This window comes from Bemisia tabaci, chromosome 1 (genome assembly GCF_918797505.1).
Source record: "Bemisia tabaci chromosome 1, PGI_BMITA_v3".
Taxonomy (NCBI): Eukaryota; Metazoa; Arthropoda; class Insecta; order Hemiptera; family Aleyrodidae; genus Bemisia; species Bemisia tabaci.
In genome coordinates, this window is record NC_092793.1 from 64,039,194 (window position 1) to 64,054,978 (window position 15,785).

General features: G+C 41.1%; 1 protein-coding gene across 4 annotated transcripts in view; it reads left to right on the top strand.

The window, feature by feature from the left end:
* Nucleotides 1–333: 333 nt before the first annotated feature.
* LOC109040500 (delta(3,5)-Delta(2,4)-dienoyl-CoA isomerase, mitochondrial) overlaps nt 334–15,785 on the top strand; it is an 84,876-nt gene continuing 69,424 nt past the window's right edge. Inside the window, exon 1 of one of the 4 annotated variants that reach the window (XM_019056470.2) lies at nt 334–483. The gene's annotated coding sequence lies outside the window, so the exon portion shown is untranslated. The remainder of the gene's footprint in view (nt 484–15,785) is intronic. The other 3 variants (XR_011900682.1, XM_019056469.2, XM_019056471.2) reach the window with 3 other exon arrangements.

Below are 15,785 nucleotides of genomic sequence, written 5' to 3' on the forward strand. Positions count from 1 at the left end.
CCATTCGCACATAGAGAAAAAAAAGGAGGTGTTTGCATCTTGAGGATTTGTACCCACCTACGTCATCAATGTAAACAAGACGCTCGTTGAGGGTTATGTTGACGCTGTAAAAACGGACCATAATGTCCGATTTTTTACTTAAATCAACTCTTTATTTAATTTCAAGCACTTTTTATAGAATGACTTTTTCCCTTAAATTACACCATTTCCAAGAAAATCGACAGGATAAAAACGTCGCTGTACCAATGACGTCATCAAAGCTATAGATACTCTATGAAAAATTCCAAGATGCCCGAAATGCAAACACCTCCTTTTTTTTCTCTATGCCATTCGCAGTCGTACTCTCAATGCTGTCAAATCTACGCGTTTTGACGACTTTCTAAAATTCCATTTGTCCATACCTGTAGTAGAGTGTACCTTGGTATTTTCTCTACAAGGCAGACAGCTGACCAGCTGACAGTGTGTACGGATTATTAATAATAGGTCTGTTGTTTTTCGTATTATATATTTACGCATGTTGAAAGAAAGATCATCATCCCAAAATTTTATTACAAATTGAGGAATGTATGTGGGGCAAATGAGGATGAACATGGGTCTGTACTTAAGATGCTATGTTTTCCATGACTCTCATGGGTGAATAGGTCCATGTGATTAATGTTAATTTTTTCTGGAAGCCAATTCTTTACAAACACTGTGTTCGTTATCTTCCATAGCGGGGCTGAATAAAGCAACTGGGAGACGCATATCCAAGTGCTGAATCTTCCTCAAAGGACCTGGCACACTCTTCATTGGAAAATGTGCCCTGTTCAATTTGCAACTTTTCACTACATTTGACTCGTCATGGATGCTGATTGAAATTCATTGCGCCAACTGTCCACAAAGTACCGTCTTTACGCAATCTGTGACCGACGTTTTGACCATTCGGCACTAATGGGTGAAAAAGTTTCTTTCCTCTTTGGGCATTTGAGAACAAGGAAAATTGTAGCACCTACTGTGTTCTCCTATCTGCTCCTGCCTACACTGTCAATCTTGTTCCCACTCCCTTATTTTTGACTGTCCCTGCTTTTCTCTGATTTTCCTGTTCCCATCCAGGGATAGGATGAGAGAGGGAAAGAGAGAGAAACTATTTTGAACGCTGAAGCGAAGATGTGTGAGGAATCCGAGTTGAGACTGTCGCTTGGTGCGGTAGTGGCTAGGGCTACTGTGCACCAGGTGCCTGAACACGCTGTAATTTTCCCTGTTCTCAGTGGGCCTTTTCTTAAGGGCAATGATGACTCGATCAATATCCATAGAAGAGCTTAACGCAATAAAATAATCGGTAATCGAACAGAGCTCGGTTCCCCATGAAGAGTGTGTTGGATCCTTTACAAGAGATGCCATTCTCTTCCTCCTCTGGATTCTATTTGGTGATTATTTAATGAGATCAATACTTTCTTTTGTACGCAAGTAAAGGTCTCTCCTCAAAACTTGAATAACTTCAAAACCAATCCACACAGGTCAGTCGTTGCGCAGCTTTTTTGAAATCCACTCCCCCGCCCGGCCCTAACTCGCAGCACTCAATGCTATGTCACAATGGGTGCTCCCATGAGAAATACATTGCAGGCACTCACTACTACGTCACTGCGCAGTAGAGTTCCAAGACTCGTCCTCGGGAATGACTGACCTGTGTGGATTGATCTTGAATAACTTCCTGGATCACTCGCATGAAAGTGCCAAGTACTGAAACCATTTAATGTTTGTAATTACAGTGGAAGAGTAATCTTTTACAGGTACATATACCTACCCTCCTTGTGTCTAATATCTTTTCCCATGTGATAAACACATTGTTATTGATCGTCATGCATCCTGAGTGTCTCCTGTGGGAGAGTAATGGAGTATATACATTCAATTTACGGCATAAAAAGCCTATTCTTGATAGGATCTTGTCCAAACCAGTAAGGTAATATTCATTGTTGAGTGATGGGTGATTTTTATACAGCCAAGGAGCTTTTGAAACCAGAAGCTTGACTTCAACCGCATGCTGAAAGGAAATCTATTGATGCATTTATCTATCACCATTTATTGGCACATCACATTCAGCTTCTTAAGTGATAGGGGCTCATATCACTTACCCCATGAAAGTGTAATTTTTTTGTGTATGTCGGTAAGCATGAAAAATGTGGTCTGAGCTGGGCATTTGAAGCCTGTATCATACGATCGAAGTAGAGCTATCAAAGTGACGTCACGTGACCTGACAGGACGTCATCTTGACAGCTCTAGGTACTTTGATCGTATGATAAGGGGCTTTAGTGTTAATGTTGGTGAGAGACTTCAGCATATTTCTGGAATATTCAAAGATGAAAAAATAGAAGCAAACGATTGAATAATTCTTTAAAGAAGCAAACCTTTTCTGTAGACTGAGTAATACCGACTCGGTTTTTTTTTTTTTCAATAAAATTGAATATTTGATCTAAGAGGGATCTGCGTTTGTTTAATATTTAACTCAGCACAAGGTCACAGAATAATCAAGGTGAAACTTGGGAGAAGTACATAAGGAGTATTAGTAGGGCGGATAAGGGGAAAAAGTTCCCAGAATCGTGCATTTCTGGAGGAAAGCATGAAACTTTCAGGATATCATCTTTACCTATAGAAGGTTCAATTTCGCAAGTGAGCCCAAAATTCTGAGGCCATGGGGGCCGGGGGGGCAGGGGGCCCTGATTTCGCTATGTTTTGCCGAATTTTCGCGTTGGATCATCGTGAGAACGCCGTTAACAATGTAAAATGTGATCAAAACCTGTGTAAACGTCATTAATAGGTTCTCTCAAACAGTATCCTAAAATGCTAGCACTGTCCGATCCCGGAGCACCCCTCAAAATGCCTAAAATTCAAAATGGCGCCCATAATAAGGCCTCTGGAATATCGGTATTTTCACTTGTGCATATCCTGTCATGTGAGGTATCGTTTTCCATGTAATTTTGGTCGTAGAGTTCATATTTGAAGTCAAAACAACCCCCCCGGTCAAAATTGGTGCCCCCAATCCAAGATGGCGTCCAGATTTGAAAGGCAGGAGGGTGCATTTTTTAAACTTTTACGCGATAAGGCAAGTGATATGTCATTTCATATGTAATTTTGGTCGTAGATTTCATTACTGAAGTCAAAACAGTCCTCCGGTCAAAATTGGTGCCTCAAATCCAAGATGGTGGCCAAATTTTAAAGGCAGGAGGGTGCATTTTTTCAAATTTTTACGTGATAAGGCAAGTGATATGTCATTTCCTATGTAATTTTGGTCGTAGATTTCATTACTGAAGTCGAAACAGTCCTCCGGTCAAAATTAGTGCCTCAAATCCAAGATGGTGGCCAAATTTTAAAGGCAGGAGGTAGAGTACCTATATTTAGAGTCCCTTTATACCCAGAGTTAAGACAACTCACTTTTGGTTGGGCTGAAAGTGGCCTAAAAAAAAATCCAATTCTGATTGGTTCTCGCTCATGGAGGCCGAAACGAGTGCACCAAGATGGCGGTACCTCGAATGTGAACAAGAATAATGAAAATATTACCTAATTGTGGTTTATCAAGAGTAAATTGTTATTTCCATCGGTCCAAAATGAAAATAGATTAAGAAATTATTCACAAACCAATCTCATTTTCTGTTTAATTGATCAATTTGTTGATGTTGTTGTTTTTGTGTGACAGACATCGCAGGATTCCTGATCCTTATCCCTCAATATCGTTCGTTTAGGTGCACTCGTTTCGGCCTCCATGGCCAGCCAAGACCGGCTGTCTGTCAGCTGATAATCGAGTTGTCTTAACTCTGGGTATAAAGGGACTCTACCTATATTAAGGTGATTCGTCAAGCTCAAAAGAAGTGGTTGAACTGGCATGCGATATATCGCATCTTTTAGGTCAAAAATCTCGGCAGATTTTGAATTTTCAGTAAATAAAAGGACGATAGCCCCTGCGCATGAGCCTAAAGAATCATTCTAAACCCAAAAATCGGCAAAATTCAGAGAAATGAAAGCAGGATAGTGTTTGGAAAAAAACCTCGCATTCGATACCGAAATCGATAGCTGAATCGAATGCGATGTTTTTTTCCAAACACTATCCTGCTTTCATTTCTCTGAATTTTGCCGATTTTTGGGTTTAGAATGATTCTTCAGGCTCATGCGCAGGGGCTATCGTCCTTTTGCTTGCTGAAAATTCAAAATCTGCCGAGATTTTTGACCTAAAAGATGCGATATATCGCATGCCAGTTCGACCACGTCACTTGAGCTTGACGAATCACCTTAAGAGAGTATGGCCACTGGGTCCCATGGAGAGGCTTAGGACCCAAAAAAGGCGGTGCTTTGTTTTGGTTTTTGAGGATGGGAGGGGGGTCATTGCCAACTTTTGTCTATCAAAAGTCTATCAAAATGCATATATTTAAGCTTAAGTTCAGCTTGGCAGACGAAAACAAGTTCAAACGGCTGATCGGTGGAACTTGAAAGTAGGCCTCCACAGCCATGAAACTTTGAAGTATTATCCTGAGCTGTCTTTTTCAAGTTCCCTTGACAGTAGTGTTCGACGAAGTTCTACTTTTAGCTTCTTATAGTCCATCCAATGTAAAATTTAATTGTGAAGCTTAAAAAAAAAAAAAAAAAAAAAATTCCTCTGAGGATTGAACCCGAGATCCAAGATTCACAGGTTGGACACGGTGTCCACTACATCACTGCGGAATCATTGGAATTTCGCCTCAATTTAAGGTTTTTGCCCAAATTATACCGCAGTTATGAAAAAGTATAAAAATGTTAAAAATTGATTTTTTTCTGAAAAATGTTAGCATATTTGCACTCAGCGACCCAAAAAACCCCTGAAAACTCATGTTGCAAGGTATAAACATACATATCTGATTTAATGCCGCTTAAATCGGGCTATGGGACCATAGTGCGCCGTGGAGACAAGGCCTAACATCGATAAGAAGCCAGGGTACCTTTATTGAGAGAGTATGGCCACTGGGCCCCATGGAGAGGCTTAGGACCCAAAAATGGCGGTGCTTTGTTTCGGTTTTTGTGGATGGGAGGGGGGTCATTGCCAACTTTTGACGGTTATCACCAACCGCACTTGCTGCCAATCTTACTACATCTAAGATAATTTTTCTCAAAAATTGCACCCGATTAGCCTTAAAAATATGTAAAGATGTCGCAATAATGCATTTGAGTAAATTTCTCGTTACGATAAGCAAAGACAACTACATTTTGAATCATTTTGCATTACATTAACTTTATGGCGTCCGCCATTTTTGGGTCCTAAGGGCTCCATTCAGCCTAAGATGGCTGAGCCAATCAGAGGTGGTAACTACAGTGGCCATACTCTCTCAATATAGGTACTCTAGCAGGAGGGTGCATTTTTTCTAATTTTTACGTGATAAGGCAAGTGATATGTCATTTCCTGTGTAATTTTGGTCGTACATTTCATTATTGAAGTCAAAAAAGCCCCCCGGTCAAAATTGGTGCCCGAAGTCTAAGATGTCGGCCAAATTTGAAAGGCAGGAGTGTGAATTTTTATGAGAAAAATAATCACGTGAGATGACAAGAGAGGTAGGTATCAATTCATACGAATTTTTAGTCAACAAAACGAATCTAAATGAAATGTAAAAAAAATCTTTTAGACAAAAATGATACGAGATAATTAAGAGGGTGATCAGTTTGGCCGTCCACGGTAGGAATGATGTTAACAGGAGCATCTATAATGAGCTATTTTATTCATTTTTAAGCCCATATAATTTCTCAATAAAGATAAGGACATTTCACGCGACGCACCTGCCGTACCCACTCCAGTCAGTATAGGAGAAAATCCTAATCAACACATGCTGATTCACATTCCCAGTGAGGCTCTTCAGGATCTTCCTCCTATGGTTCTGTAAGTTTTTACAGTTGGAGTCTTCAGAACTTCTGCATGAGTCTAAGAACGAAAAGATTATTTTCTTGGTGGTACAGCATGGTGTCACTCCCTTTCTTACAATTACACCGGATAATTTTAAGCGGGGATTCCGGAAGCTGGAGGCAAGTCACTTAAAATAGGATGAAGCTCCTTGTTTTTATTCATCCATCCCCAAAGACAAGCATCCAGATCACTTCATCCCATCCACAGTTGAGTATAAAAGTAGCTCCTAAATTAATGTTACCTACTTCATTGCTGATGATATCGAGGGTAATTTCTCTAATTGAATGAAGACTTTGAAAGCTGGAAATTTTTCCTTCGATATATGATGACGGAGGTCTTCGGAAGTCACATTTTTTTGGCTACCATTGAGGAGTAATATTTCGACGGTGAAACAGCAAAAGTGCGTATCTTGGTTGCAGGATTTCAAAATATTCGCTCCTATTTTATTTTTTGAAAGGGGACCAAACCAACATCATGGCTTGACATTTTTACAGAATATTCCTCACATAGAGAGTGAAAACAAGCAAAGTTTTCAAGAAATGACTCCAGTATTTTTTAATGAAGGAACGTAAGTATGACAAGAAGTCTGCAACATCGCAAACCGAAGTAGTATTTAAGCAGTTTCACCATCGATTTACTCTTTTCCAGCTCTTTGTATCCGTTCATGGTTTTGATTTGGTTCCAAGAACCTTTCTTTAGATTCTTGCAGGTAAGGATCACATAAAAGCGTACAGAATAAAGTTGCTGTTCCTATTTTATGGATGTGAGGGGTTGAATGGCAACCAGTAAACGCATGCAAGAGCAGCTATCATCTCGGTTTTTGCGCGTTTAACATCACTACAACGCAAAGAAACATCGGTGTCTGCTCATCAATTTGATGGAACATAGGTTTGTGCCATGGATTCGTAAGTATGCTTAGGCTCTGTCCACACGAGCGCGGTTCGAGGAACTTATTCGACGAACTGCTCAGTTCCCGGAACTTATTCCTTGAAACGAGGGATGCTGTCCACACGAGTTCGCCCGAACTGAAACCGGAACTTCAATAAAACTATACAATTATCGCAAAATAATAGATTATTACGGCCGCCAAAGTAACAAAAATAAATGTCAAGAAGACATGTCACGGACGTAAAAAAACAAAAACAAACAAATTCACATCAAAAGAAACATATATAGAAGCTCGGAGTATGGGGGAAGTTCCGGGTTTTGGAGGAATAAGTTTTTAGCTCAGCTAAAACTTGTTCCGGGAACAAGTTCCTCCGAATAAGTTCCGCGAACCGCGTTCGTGTGGACAAGGCCCTATGCTTCGATCGCACTCGATGGAGTAGAGACCCACCAACTGAAACCGACTGAAAGTTTTCTAAATTATTTTCGGTACTTATTAATTGTTCATCCTCTGAGTCTAGGGCATCTGAAATTGAGTTCAGAGTTTTTGTGCAGTAACCAGCAAGACACCTCACTATTAGTGGGTCATCATTTTTCACTCCTGCCTTTCAAATTTGGCCGACATCTTAGACTTCGGGCACCAATTTTGACCGGGGGGCTTTTTTGACTTCAATAATGAAATCTACGACCAAAATTACATAGGAAATGACATATCACTTGCCTTATCACGTAATTTGAAAAAAATGCACCCTCCTGCCTTTAAAATTTGGCCACCATCTTGGATTTGAGGCACCAATTTTGACCGGAGGACTGTTTTGACTTCAGTAATGAAATTTACGACCAAAATTACATAGAAATTGACATATCACTTGCCTTATCGCGTAAAAGTTTAAAAATGCACCCTCCTGCCTTTCAAATCTGGACGCCATCTTGGATTGGGGGCACCAATTTTGACCGGGGGGTTGTTTTGACTTCAAATATGAACTCTACGACCAAAATTACATGGAAAACGATACCTCACATGACAGGATATGCACAAGTGAAAATACCGATATTCCAGAGGCCTTATTATGGGCGCCATTTTGAATTTTAGGCATTTTGAGGGGTGCTCCGGGATCGGACAGTGCTAGCATTTTAGGATACTGTTTGAGAGAACCTATTAATGACGTTTACACAGGTTTTGATCACATTTTACATTGTTAACGGCGTTCTCACGATGATCCAACGCGAAAATTCGGCAAAACATAGCGAAATCAGGGCCCCCTGCCCCCCCGGCCCCCATGGCCTCAGAATTTTGGGCTCACTTGCGAAATTGAACCTTCTATAGGTAAAGATGATATCCTGAAAGTTTCATGCGTTCTTCCAGAAATGCACGATTGTTATGCTTATCCGCCCTACTATATTAGCGTCCAATCCTCAAACTAGGGACTTCAAAGAGGCTCATCGATGGAACTGTTGACTGTTGTCTATCAAAGATCGTCGGAAGGTAACCGATGTACTCGAGATACACCACTGATCAGATCTTGCAATTATCAAGGATTAGGGATAGTCGAATATTTAGATATTCGAATATTTGATATTCGAATCATCGGCACCGAGATAATCGCATCACATTCGAATATTCGCTTCCGAAGTATTCGAAATCGCTAATTCGAATATTCGAATAATCGCATTCGAATATTCGAATAATCGGATTCAAAAGTGTCATTTTATCTTTCACGGTTCATAAAAAATCAATAATCGATGCAATAATCGAAAATATTCGAATATTCGCGTCCGGACTATTCGCAATCGCAAGATTCGAATTCTCAAATATTCGCAATAATCGAATTCGAAAAGTTTCGAATATTCGAATTCGATATTCTTCCATCCCTATCAAGGATTTCCGTTCAGAAATGGCTGAGAAATAGAAGATCGGTGCCAGTTTGAAAGTGGGTAGGACGCTATAGGGTGTACCTTATTTTTGAGTTTTGCGAAAATCAAGTTGCTCAACCCCTAAAAAGTTTCTATGTATTCTCTTTTAACCCGTGCCTCAAAGGGCCTAAATCTAAAATTCAAAAATTCCGGCAAGTAAAATATCAATTCTGAGGAAAAATCGCAAGTTACGGTTATTTGGGCAGAAATTTCGTCGGTTTTTGCCGCCATCACACGCTGAATGTGGGAGTCATCGGCCCGATGCCTGAATTTTGCGCGTGACGCTCAAAATTCAGCAACTATCGGACTACTGTTGGATTTGTCGGAGCTATTCGAATAGATTTGGCACAAATCTGGATGAAAATAAAGCCCAGATCACACGACAGCCGATTTCGTGAAAATGACCCATCGATACTGCTGATGACTGTTGATTACTGAAAATAGCGCGGCCCGCGCTATTTTCAAGATTATGGACAGAGTATGGCCATTCGTATCTTTTTACTACAGGAAAACTGTTCCGCTTTTTGATTGGTCAACAAGTTTTTAGGCTTCATGATGCTCTTACGGCCGTACATAAACAAACAAGATGGCGGCTCACCGTAAGGCCTTGTCTCCACGGCGCAACTGTTGAGGGAAGTTGGCGCAACTGTTGAAGGAAGGAAGTGTCTCAAAAATGTTTCACTTATAACAGAAACTTTCAAGGTCAGAAACCTGGAACCTCAACAGTTGTTTACCTTCGTATTTTGAATTGATAACCGCTGGTTACACGTGAAGCGGGAGTTTATTACGGGTGTTTTATTTCGGAGCGGTTAATATTTAGAAATATTTATATACATTTCAGTATCAATTTTACATTTTCGTTTGTAGCATATCACTACAGCAGAAAAATAAAATTTTATCGAATATATTTTCTTTTAATCCATATCGGTGTTATGTTATTGTTTTTTGTTTTATACCTGGTCGAAATAACGCAAAATATTCACCTCCCGTTGACCCTCAATTGACATCGTTTAACCTAAAAAAATTAACGTTGTTTTCAAATATTCCCGCCTAAAAGTTCCAGAAACACATGCTTGTGCGTCGAGACAGGGAACTTCGATTGGTGCAACAAACTCGTAACAGTTGCGCCAACTTCCCTCAACAGTTGCGCCGCACTATGGTCCAATAGCCCGATTTAAGCGGCAATAAATCGGAAAAATGAAGTTTGGAAAAAGTTCGATTTCAAGACGTAGATCGATAGTACATACTGTAAAGAAGACTCCTGTAAAATATCATCTAGATTGAAACACTAATAAAGATGTGACAAGCCTGGGAAGTGCTGCGCGCGGAGCACTTTTGAGTACGCTTCCAGTTACCGAGCGGCAGTGCTGTGTTTAAGGGCTTGTTTTCGTTGTTTCACCGTAACTGAAAGTGTTTGGGTACTTGATTTACAAAATATAAGGTAATTTCTAGATGTTCCACGCTGAAACAATTCTTTTTTATCATGTCTAATGCTCTAGATTAACCCTTAGACATAGTCAGTTTTTTTTTCAATAAAATCGCAAAAGAATGACCCAAAAAATATACTTTGCACCTCTGAGCACCTCGTAATTTTACTCGGAAGTTATTGTCATGACTCTAAACTACCTTTTAGTCTGAGTGGCAGAACCATAGTCCACCATAGCCTCAAGTTATTTCTCATGAAAAATGACGTTTTCGCGTTTCTTAGCAGTCACTACTATTAGCTATCATATGCCATTGACCATGCATTTTATCATGTTCCACTCTCATATTCTATCAAAACAGATGCTTTAGAGCCTAAAACCCAGGCAAAATAATACGAGTTGACGGGGCTGATCGGAAGGAATTGAAACTTATGCTCAAGAACAGCGAAGAATCGCCTCGAGAGGCCACTTTAAAGGTCCCGTAAAAGTTTTTTTTTCGGCGTTTTACCATGTTTCAAACATATAATCTATCAGAATGGATACATGTAGGCTCAAGTTTAGCTTGGCAGATGAAAACGCGTTCAAACGGTTGACCGGTGGGACTTGAAAGTAAGGCTCCCAAGCGATGAAATCGTCTTAGGAAGCTACTTTGAGGTCCCGCAAAAGTTTTTTTTTGACGTTTACCCATGTATCAAACACATAGTCTATCAAAATGGATATATTTAAGCTTAAGTTCAGCTTGGCAGACGAAAACAAGTTCAAACGGCTGATCGGTGGAACTTGAAAGTAGGCCTCCACAGCCATGAAACTTTGAAGTATTATCCTGAGCTATCTTTTTCAAGTTCCCTTGACAGTAGTGTTCGACGAAGTTCTACTTTTAGCTTCTTATAGTCCATCCAATGGAAAATTTAATTGTGAAGCTTAAAAAAAAAAAAAAAAAAAATTCCTCTGAGGATCGAACCCGAGATCCAAGATTCACAGGTTGGACACGGTGTCCACTACACCACTGCGGAATCATTGGAATTTTGCCTCAATTTAAGGTTTTTGCCCAAATTATACCGCAGTTATGAAAAAGTATAAAAATGTTAAAAATTGTTTTTTTTCTGAAAAATGTTAGCATATTTGCACTCAGCGACCCAAAAAACCCCTGAAAACTCATGTTGCAAGGTATAAACATACATATCTGATTTAATGCCGCTTAAATCGGGCTATGGGACCATAGGGCGCCGTGGAGACAAGGCCTAACATCGATAAGAAGCCAGGGTACCTTTATTGAGAGAGTATGGCCACTGGGCCCCATGGAGAGGCTTAGGACCCAAAAATGGCGGTGCTTTGTTTCGGTTTTTGTGGATGGGAGGGGGGTCATTGCCAACTTTTGACGGTTATCACCAACCGCACTTGCTGCCAATCTTACTACATCTAAGATAATTTTTCTCAAAAATTGCACACGATTAGCCTTAAAAATATGTAAAGATGTCGCAATAATGCATTTGAGTAAATTTCTCGTTACGATAAGCAAAGAAAACTACATTTTGAGTCATTTTGCATTACATTAATTTATCGCGTCCGCCATTTTTGGGTCCTAAGGGCTCCATTTAGCCTAAGATGGCTGAGCTAATCAGAGGTGGTAACCCCAGTGGTCATACTCTCTCAATATAGACCGTGGACCAGCAAGGGGTAACCCTCCCCCCCCCCCCCGTGGGAATTTTGAAGATGGTGATTTTCTTGAAGCTCACAACTATTAGCATAAGATTTTCCTTGTCTACGCGAATTTTCTCGTGGTGGGGGGGGGGGGGGGGAGTAGGCCCTCCTAAACCCCCCAAAATTGCTCAGAATTCCGACTTATCCGCGAATTTTCCCACTTTTACCCGAAAAGGCTTGATTTTAGGGCAAAACTTCACATAACCATTCTGAAAGCTCGTGAAATTCTGGTCTAGAAAAGTCTTAAGTGACTTTGACCAGGACCCGCGGTCCCCCAAAATGGGGGGGGGCTTATAATGTCAAAATATCTCAATTTTCCGCGAAAATGACCGTTTCGCCGCGATTTCTCGCCAATAACGCGAAGTAGGTTGGTATTATCGTAAAATCGTTTACCCCTATAATAATAGAGCATTAATTTTTCATTCTAAGGGCGGCCTAACCCCTCGTGGGGGGGAGGGGGGCCCTCCCCAGCAGTACCCACCCTATAAAAACCGTCAAGATTGGCCGCTTCCTTGAAGTAGCGCTATGCGCAAAAATGGGCGGCAAAATGAAAACAAGTGGCGTTTGTTCTGAGAGAACATCAATGTGGATTCTTGTGGAGGGTGACAGGGGGAGGGAGGTACATCCTCCTCCCTCCCCCTCCCCCCAAAAAATAATCACGAAAAACGTTAATTAAACACGAAAATTCCACTTTATAAGACGACTTCAGGGCTTGTCATTAACACGCTTACACTAACATAATTTAACGAGGGGAGGGGGAGGGGAGAGGGGTTTACTCTCCCCCCTCCTCTCCCACCCCCTCCCCCTCCCCCAAATAAATAATCACGAAAAAATTTAATTAAACGCGAAAATTCCATACTCTAAAAGGCGACTTTCAGGGCGTGTCATTGTCACGCTCACACTAATATAATTTGAAGAAGGGAGGGGGGGTGTTAGACATCTTAGCCTCCCCAGCCAACATTAAAAAAGGGTGGGGGAGGGGTAATTTATAAACGTTACTTACTTAATATTAGGAGGGACGGGGAAACCTAGCTGCAGTAGGAGAATTTTAAGATTTGAAGGGATACGTAATTAAATCAGGGAACGTAGAGATACTATTTTATTTTTTGGAAATGACTGAAACTGAGGGGAGTTTAGTCATAATTGACGGAAATGTACATACTTAAGCTTATGTCAACATTTTTGAAACGTTTGGAGAGTAGGCTTAAAGTGTATTGGATCGTTTGCCAAAGTATTCAATCATTCATTTGGTCACAGACACATACTGCAGTGAACTCTGATTGACGAATAGGTATCAAGATAGTTCGACTCGGAAAAGAGCAAAATTTTTTGAATGTTTGCTTCTTAATGGTGTGATTTTTATTGAGTTTGCAGGATGAAGTCAACTTTCACACCGTCAGCGGAGGTAAACTGGCTAGACCCATCTCCATCCCTTAAATATACTTTTCCCAGTGAGTATATTGGGTGTATTTCTTTCGGTTCCATTCAGTTAAGAATAGATCGATAGGTTGGCTCTTGTTTTTACACTTGCCTAAATTAATTTTCAAACTACGGGGTATTTTGGTTGGGGGTCCATTCGTAAAAAAGTATCCCTTAATCCCCCCCCCCCCCATAATCGCTTAATGTTCTTGATGAATTTATCACTGCAGTTTCTGTCTGTGACCAAATGAATGATTGAATACTTTGGCAAACGATCCAATACACTTTAAGCCTACTCTCCAAACGTTTCAAAAATGTTGACATAAGCTTAAGTATGTACATTTCCGTCAATTATGACTAAACTCCCCTCAGTTTCAGTCATTTCCAAAAAATAAAATAGTATCTCTACGTTCCCTGATTTAATTACGTATCCCTTCAAATCTTAAAATTCTCCTACTGCAGCTAGGTTTCCCCGTCCCTCCTAATATTAAGTAAGTAACGTTTATAAATTACCCCTCCCCCACCCTTTTTTAATGTTGGCTGGGGAGGCTAAGATGTCTAACACCCCCCCTCCCTTCTTCAAATTATATTAGTGTGAGCGTGACAATGACACGCCCTGAAAGTCGCCTTTTAGAGTATGGAATTTTCGCGTTTAATTAAATTTTTTCGTGATTATTTATTTGGGGGAGGGGGAGGGGGTGGGAGAGGAGGGGGGAGAGTAAACCCCTCTCCCCTCCCCCTCCCCTCGTTAAATTATGTTAGTGTAAGCGTGTTAATGACAAGCCCTGAAGTCGTCTTATAAAGTGGAATTTTCGTGTTTAATTAACGTTTTTCGTGATTATTTTTTGGGGGGAGGGGGAGGGAGGAGGATGTACCTCCCTCCCCCTGTCACCCTCCACAAGAATCCACATTGATGTTCTCTCAGAACAAACGCCACTTGTTTTCATTTTGCCGCCCATTTTTGCGCATAGCGCTACTTCAAGGAAGCGGCCAATCTTGACGGTTTTTATAGGGTGGGTACTGCTGGGGAGGGCCCCCCTCCCCCCCACGAGGGGTTAGGCCGCCCTTAGAATGAAAAATTAATGCTCTATTATTATAGGGGTAAACGATTTTACGATAATACCAACCTACTTCGCGTTATTGGCGAGAAATCGCGGCGAAACGGTCATTTTCGCGGAAAATTGAGATATTTTGACATTATAAGCCCCCCCCATTTTGGGGGACCGCGGGTCCTGGTCAAAGTCACTTAAGACTTTACTAGACCAGAATTTCACGAGCTTTCAGAATGGTTATGTGAAGTTTTGCCCTAAAATCAAGCCTTTTCGGGTAAAAGTGGGAAAATTCGCGGATAAGTCGGAATTCTGAGCAATTTTGGGGGGTTTAGGGGGGCCTACTCCCCCCCCCCCCACCACGAGAAAATTCGCGTAGACAAGGAAAATCTTATTCTACTAGTTGAGAGCTTCAAGAAAATCACCATCTTCAAAATTCCCATGGGGGGGGGGGGGAGGGTTACCCCTTGCTGGCCCACGGTCTAATATAGGTACTCTAAGAAGCTAAAGAGGTGTGTGAAAAAAGGCCAAAAATGCCTCAAGGCATTCTCGAATTTTGAACACTTGGGGTGATACAATATCTCTCGAGACGTCCAAAACCGGCCGCCGTTTTGCTCAGAAGCGCCGGGTTGCGACGTTGCCATTTTTTAAAGTGAAAAATTTCCCTGCATCTCAACCGATTTCAGCGAACTTTTTTTTAAAATGTTCCTCTTAAATAGAGCTTTCCAATGGTATTTAGGTCTCTGGATTTTATTGAATTTAGGGCGGCACTTAGGTCGTTTATATGGTGCTTTGCAGTGATTTTTCATTCAAAAAATAGTGTTGCTATTTTTTTCCCCCTTTCTTTTTTCCGCGGGTTGTGGGAGGGTTAGAAATGGCAGAATTCAATTCAAAGAACTTTTAAAAAAGGATTCTTTTGATCACTATTCTTACGTGTACAAATATTGAAAGCGACGATCTCATGGTACAAGAGAAATTGGCGTTGCTATTTTACCAAGATTTTTGCATTATACTTTAAGCGATGGTGATCTTCCGATCAAGTTTGAATGTTAAAAAAACCGGCGCTCCACTTCGCTCTGCGCCGGTTTTCGGGGGGGCTCCGCCCCCCAAGCCCCCCTCGGGACGCGCGCTTCGCGCGCGTTTTTTAGTTTGAGTGTCCGGCCTCAGTTGCTATGTCTTTTAAGTGACTCGCGCGTCCACCGAGGGAAGAATTTATTTTCCGAAGGGAGGGGCGGGGGCGAAGAGTTATCAATCTTTGGAGGTTGGATTTACGTTTACACTGTTGGAGGCATTGATTATTCAAATAAGGACTTCATGTCGCCAGATTGCAACAACAATCCTCATGTAATGTCTGATATGCAAAAATGTCAACAAACGCTGTGGCAAGCTTGAATGACGATGGATGAATCTCCATAACCCACTGTGCGACAACATTGCCGTCTTGTCCACCAATTATCAGTCTGTAACCCACTGTGCGGCAATATAGCAATCGTGTCC